Genomic DNA, 6796 nt, shown 5'->3' on the forward strand with positions numbered 1-6796 from the left:
ATATAAACATTATTCATTGAGATATACATATGAATATTATTAAAGTAGAGTGAAAAAGACATGTGCTTAGTTCATGCTTTCCCCTGGGTTTGGAGCATGAGGAACAAACTGAAGGCAGAAAACAAAGAACATGCCAATACCCTCTGTAATGCTTTATTTCTTTCATTTAAATTAGACAAAGCAAATAGAACAAAACATTTCCAATCCTCAATTCTGATTGGGAGGTACATTAATATTGTCATTATTGATTTTCCTTTGGGGTATTTTCAAATTTCTCAGAACAAAAAAAATAATCCCATAGTAAATCAAGAACAAAAATAAGGTCCATTAACATGATTTAAAAAATACATATATTTATGGGGCGCCTGGGTGGCTCAGTCGGTTAAGTGTCCGACTTCAGCTCGGGTCATGATCTCACGGTTAATGGGTTCAAGCCCCGTGTCAGGCTCTGTGCTGACTGCTAGCTCAGAGCCTGGAGCCTGTCTTCAGATCCTGTGACTCCTTCTCTCTCTGACCCTCCCCTGCTCATGCTGTCTCTCTCTCTCTCTCTCAAAAATAAATAAAAACATTAAAAAAAATCTTTAAATAAATAAATAAATAAATAAATAACAAATATGAACACCATTCTTAATGGTGAAACACTAAAAGCATCTACAAAATAATTTTTGAAATAAGAATATATAATTATTAATGTGGATCTAGGGGTTCTAGCCATTAAATTAACTAATAAATTTTTTAAATGTATGTATATTTGTGTGTGTATGTAAGTGTGTATATGTGTGTTTGTATACATGCAGGTGCATGTGTACATATATATGAATGTGTATACATGTGTGTGAGTAGGTATATCTACATGACAGTATATATGTGGATATATATGTACATATGTGTGTGAATATATGTGTATATATGTGTGTAAGTATATGTGAATGGTTGTATATGTCTGTATGTATGTAGGTATATGTAAACAAATGTATGCATGCATATGTGTTTATACATAGGTATGTGTACATGTCTGTATGTGTGTACAGCATGTTCAGATATGTGCATGTGAAAACATGGATACGTGTATGGGTGTTTTGCATGTATACATGTGCATACATACACTTCAAACAGGAGGAAATACATATCAGGTATTCCATATATATTTGTCCTGCCTTTTCAAGTAGATTTTATGCTTATTAAGACCTGAAGCTGTGACTCATATTTCTTTTGGAATTCACATATAGTGAGTTCTCAACAATACTTGCAGAGTTGAATTTGGCATCAGCACCCCTCAATTTCCACGGACCAACAAGAATTCACAGACCAAATTTAAGGGCTGTTTTTTGCCCTGTATAAGATAGTTTGTACTCAGAATAAAAAGTAGAAAAAAAAACCCTAGTGATGAGTTTATTTTAAAATTTATATAAATATAGGTATAATTATTCCATTTTCTAGAATCCATAGCAAGTATCAGATACCAAGAGCCTATAATGACCTCACAATTTCTCAAAAGTCACTAAAATTAGTTAAGGAAAGATAGAGAAGATGCTATCCTGTAGACAGCATTTATCAGCCAGAAGAACAAAAGAGAATCCATCAGATGGACCTTGCCCCCAATCTGGGCCAGCTGGTAACTCACTCATTTAGGTGAAGGTGGCATCAAGAAGCCAGTGAAGGTAGGGGATCCCCTTCATGGACCTTTTATAGCAGGAAAAGGAGATGGTGGTGGCAGTGATGGATGTGCCCTTCTGGTCCTGTGTGGGAAAGCTTTAAACTCACAAGTTCAGCCCCCAGGATAGGAGGGTGGGTCTACAAAGAAGCATCATAGCCCAAGCCTGAGCAGACATGCTTAGTGATGCATCCCACTGACAAGAAGGAAACACAGCCATGGCTTTTGTTCTGCAGGCCAGTAAAGGCAGCCAGAGCAGGAGAAGTATCCAAAGGCAAGACAGACCATTTCCTCACAAAAGGAGAGGTTATTCTCTTATTTTCTTTTCTTCTGTAGTCTGAGTCAGGCAGGAAAGCAACACCCTAAGGTCAGATCTAAGGTGAAGAGGTGAGAGCTCCATTCGGGTTCAATTCAACAGGCTACAAGACATGCATAGCCCAGATGGGCAATAAACCAAAAGATCCACAGCGGCAGAAGGAATGCCTTATTCCAAAACATCACTTGGAGCCCAAGAACAGTCTCTTGCATTTCAGTTAAGACTCCCCACCCAGCAAACCAAATTGTGTTCTTTCTGGGTGGCTGGCTTAAAGAATAGTACATTACAGTGGAAACTCCCATTTACTTCATTTACTGCCGTTTATAATATTTTCCACTATTTGGAGATAATGAATTCATCCTTTTCTTTTCTTCTTTTCTTTTCTTTTTTTTTTTTTTTTTTTTTTTTGCCAACATTATGCAGGCCACTACAAGAGCCAAATGTTCCAGAAACCTTCTCAAATGTGTTACCCTTAATTTTCTATGATAGCTTTAGTGATTTCTTTGGAAAGGCCCCAACATCAACTAAATTAACAATACTGAGAATAAACTCAACTGTCACCTTCATTCCCTTTGAACAGCCTGGGGAAAATGTCACCTTCAAAAACCTCTCCAGTATGCAGGCTTAAAGAAGACAAGTTAATTAAAGTCACTCCCAGAAAAACAACCATTCACCACAGAAAGTTTTTCCCCAACCCAAACTCTGTATCACTGTTGTAGACCATCTCCACTTTATCTGAAATTCACTTAACATGCAGGCCTGAAAACAAGGATTTTGTCAATTTTGTATACCCCTGTAATTGTCTAGCTGAGGGGGCCTTTTGGAAGGATGTTAGCAGGAGTTTTAGCAGGAGGTCAGAGGAGGGAAAGAATATTGCAGGACTCATTTTCCTTCACAGAAGCCTACAGTTTTCTCAGCTTGGTAAGAGCTAGGCATGCATTGCATATATTCTTCATGTGTAGAAAAGATGTTGCCACTCAGAAAACTTACTCTTACCAAATAACAGGCTCACAGCAAAGTAAATGAAAAAAGCTGCAACAGTATCTCTCTCATTTTTACACCTTTTATTCTATTGGCGAATATTGGAGCAATAAATATGCCAACAGCTCATTCCTCTTTCTTATATTCTGTTATTGTTTGCTTTGGCAACAGCCACTGTCATAGGGCCAGCAGGAAAAGAGGACATACTGAACCAAGAACAAAGATAGCAGTCAGCTAAATCCATCACCAAACTCCAACTGGTGAAGGGAAATTAGTACCCAAGTCATGGTCCTGTGACTTGTTACTGCCCATAGTCTAGATGCTGTATTAGGATGAAAAGCTATCCACAAGGAGGTGGCAGAAAAATCACCATTTTTGCCCCACTGAAAATAGTTACTTTTGGACGTTTTCTACAAAACAGAAATGGAAAGACATTATTTAATTGTTTGCTAAACTTACTGGATCTTTGGGCAAATGTTTTTAGTATCTATCAGCATTTGGCATTTCTTGGGTCCAAAAAGTCATTCTTCTAATGTTGCCTCCTTCTCTGTTAAGAGTTTGAACATTTGTAGGTACCCAACACCTCCTGCTTCAAAATGAAGCAGAGACCCCAGTTTATGTAGTTCAGTTCTTTTGAAGATATGTCTTTTACCATCCCATCACTTTTAGCCTCTTTGTGTCTTTATACTGAAAATAAAACATAGGTAGACTTTCTTTCACCCAGTTTGACAATCTCTGCCTTTTGATCTGAGTGTTTTGTCCATTAACATTTAATGTAATTATTGATATGGTTAATTTTAACTCTATTTATTCTATATTTGCTCCACTTTTCTTTGTTCCTCTGTTTCTGCTTTCCTGTCTTCATTTGGATTGGCCAAGTATCTTTTAGTATTCTATCTATTCTATTATCTAATTCTACCTCTTTAGTTGTTTTTATTAGATATTATTCTAAGAATTACAATATTATTCACAACTCATCACACATCACAATCTACCTTGAGTTAATAGTAGACCACATCACATCCAATGTATGAATCTTACAACAGAAATTTTTTACTTCCCTTCCATATTTGTGTGATTGTTAATATATATGCTGTAAATCCCAGAATATGATGCTCACTTTGCTTGCAATAGTAATAATCTTTTTAAAATAATAATAATAAAATAGGAAAATAAGCCTATTGTATATTTACCCCTGTATTAATTGTTTCTGAAACTCTTCATTTTTTACTGTACAACACTGAACTTCTACTTCCATTTAGTTCTTGTGAACTTGTCTTCCTGGACAACAAGCCTAAGGCTATGCATAATAGAAAACTAATGCAACTGGTGCCTAGGTTACAAACTCAAGCCATGACCAGCAAGGATATGCAGCAACCTTCTTATGGATCATGAATATACATACTACATGAGTGATATACAGCTGGGATTTTTAGGGCCTATTTATTTTGAAGGAGAGAAAATTCAGGGGTGATGGAGTAAGCCTCAAAAGGTTGTCAAGATAGAAATAATCTTTTCTGAAAGTTATATCTATGATGAAAGGGTTTAAGAATTCAGCTTAGAAGCTGATTTACACTCAAATTGAAGAGCTAAGATTATTCAACATGAAACAAAATACACTGAAAACCATCGATTCTCCATGACAGGGATATTCAATCTGGGAAAGCAACATGGCACCAAGGTTAAAAGTGTGGACTTTGGCATCTGACCTCCCAAGTTTCACTCTTCCTTCATTACTTATTGGCAACATCATCTTGGGCAAGTTAGTTAACTTCTCTGGCCTTGTTTCCTTATCTGTAAGGTGGGTATGGCGATAATAGAACTCTCTTCTGAAGGTTGTTGTGGAAGTAGCATCTCTAAGCACTTGGAACATTGCCTGGAACATCCTCAGTATCTAATAAACATTAGCTATTACTATCATTGTTACTTGGTTGACCCTTCATGTTAAGATTCTGTTTTGCTTTGAGACTTTTCTTATTTATTCTTGAGGTCCAAAGTAGAAATAAGACATTTGCTTTCACATCACTATTTTCCTCTTTTGCCTAACCTCAACATATACTTATAAAACACTTTGTAGTGCTTGCTTAAATTTCTAATCAGTACCACTGAAAAAATTACATTTTATTAAAATGATCCATCAAGACAGTAACTATGGCACAACTATATCATGTCACTTTCCTAGGTCAATGACAAATCAAATACCATAAACAAAAACAGACTGACTCTTTGATGTGCCCTCCTGAAAAGTGGCCAGCCATGAAAGAGATAAGATTTCCAAAGTGATCAGACAATGAGAAACAAGAGAACTAACTTATGCTGATGACCTATACTGTTCTAAACTGACTAAACACCCATATGAACTTTAAAGTTCAAATCCATCTTCATGATAGGACCCACTAACCTTATTTTACATATGTCATAACTGAAGTTGGAGATGTCTGTATGACTTATCCAAATTTACAAAGATATGGCTCCCACTGCCATTAGCTTTCCACCATAGCAAATGCTAAATCATGTTCACGGACAGCAGGAGAGCAGGACACTTACAATACGTCAGGACTAGGAGAACTAGATATAAGTTTGAGTAGACTCAGTTAATGGATAATAGAACCCATGGATGTCAGGAATACAGGCAACCAAAAAAAAAAAAAGAGTTAGGAGAGATCAAGAATATGCCAGGCTTGGTGTGGTTCCCCCAAAGGTAGACACAGAATTAAGGACTGATTTCAAATAACTGATATGGAAATTAAAGAGATCAGCAAGAGAGTGGAAAAATCAAACAGGGAAGGGAAGGCTACCAATAAAGTTTACATTATTGAGGAAGTTATACTGTAGGCAACTGGAGCTTAAATGTACTGGGGAGCTCTGAGAGTCAGTGTAGAGCCATGAATCTCAGATTTATCTCACCCGGAGGTAAGGGAGATGGGTGCTTATATATTAATTCAATCTATTTCTTCTGTCAGTCAGTGTTTGAAGGCTGTTCCTGGTGGTTAATTTCCTGGCACTCCAACTTGCTATGCAAATAAGCAGACTGGCCTTCAGTGGCAGGAGAACGTTTTCAAATGAAAAAGAACATTCAGGCAGTTGAGAGCTGGGCCAGGATACATTGAAATGGTAAAGGCCAAAGTTGGTAGTTTATTTGACTTGATAAATATGAGAAATGATGGCTCAAAATTGTGTAAGCAGCTAAGGCTAAAAAACCAGAAATCATCAATTCGACTTTACAGAAACTATACATATTGTCTAGATAAACACTGTTTTTTTATTTTTGAGGTCACCAAGGGCCAAGAAGAAAACTGTCCATAATCCTCAGTACACTAATGGCAAGTTGATATTCCAATTTCATGCACTAGAACTCCAATATTCTCATCTATTGTACCATGCAGAAAACAGTGATGTACTTCATTCCAAAACAGATCTGATCCAGGCAAGAGCCTCTTTTAACCTACCAGGGAAGGCAAAAAGATAAAATGAATTTGAGGAGATGGATGGGGTCTGAAATTACAAATTCATTATAAGAAAGTAATTGGCAGAGAGGAAAAGAGCAACATAAAAAGTCACAGTAGGAACTCTTATACACTGCTGGTAGGAAGGCAAAATGGTGCAGCCACCTTAGAAAACAATTCACCTATTTCTTAAAAGGTTGGTTTGGATTCCAATATTCCAATAGAGAGTTGACATATTAAAACATAGACTTCCGATGCTCAACATCACTCATCATCAGGGAAACACAAATCAAAACCACACTGAGATACCACCTCACACCAGTCAGAGTGGCTAAAATGAACAAATCAAGAGACTATAGATGCTGGCAAGGGTGTGGAGAGATGGGCACCCTTCTACAC

This window comes from Suricata suricatta, chromosome 12 (genome assembly GCF_006229205.1).
Source record: "Suricata suricatta isolate VVHF042 chromosome 12, meerkat_22Aug2017_6uvM2_HiC, whole genome shotgun sequence".
NCBI lineage: Eukaryota > Metazoa > Chordata > Mammalia > Carnivora > Herpestidae > Suricata > Suricata suricatta.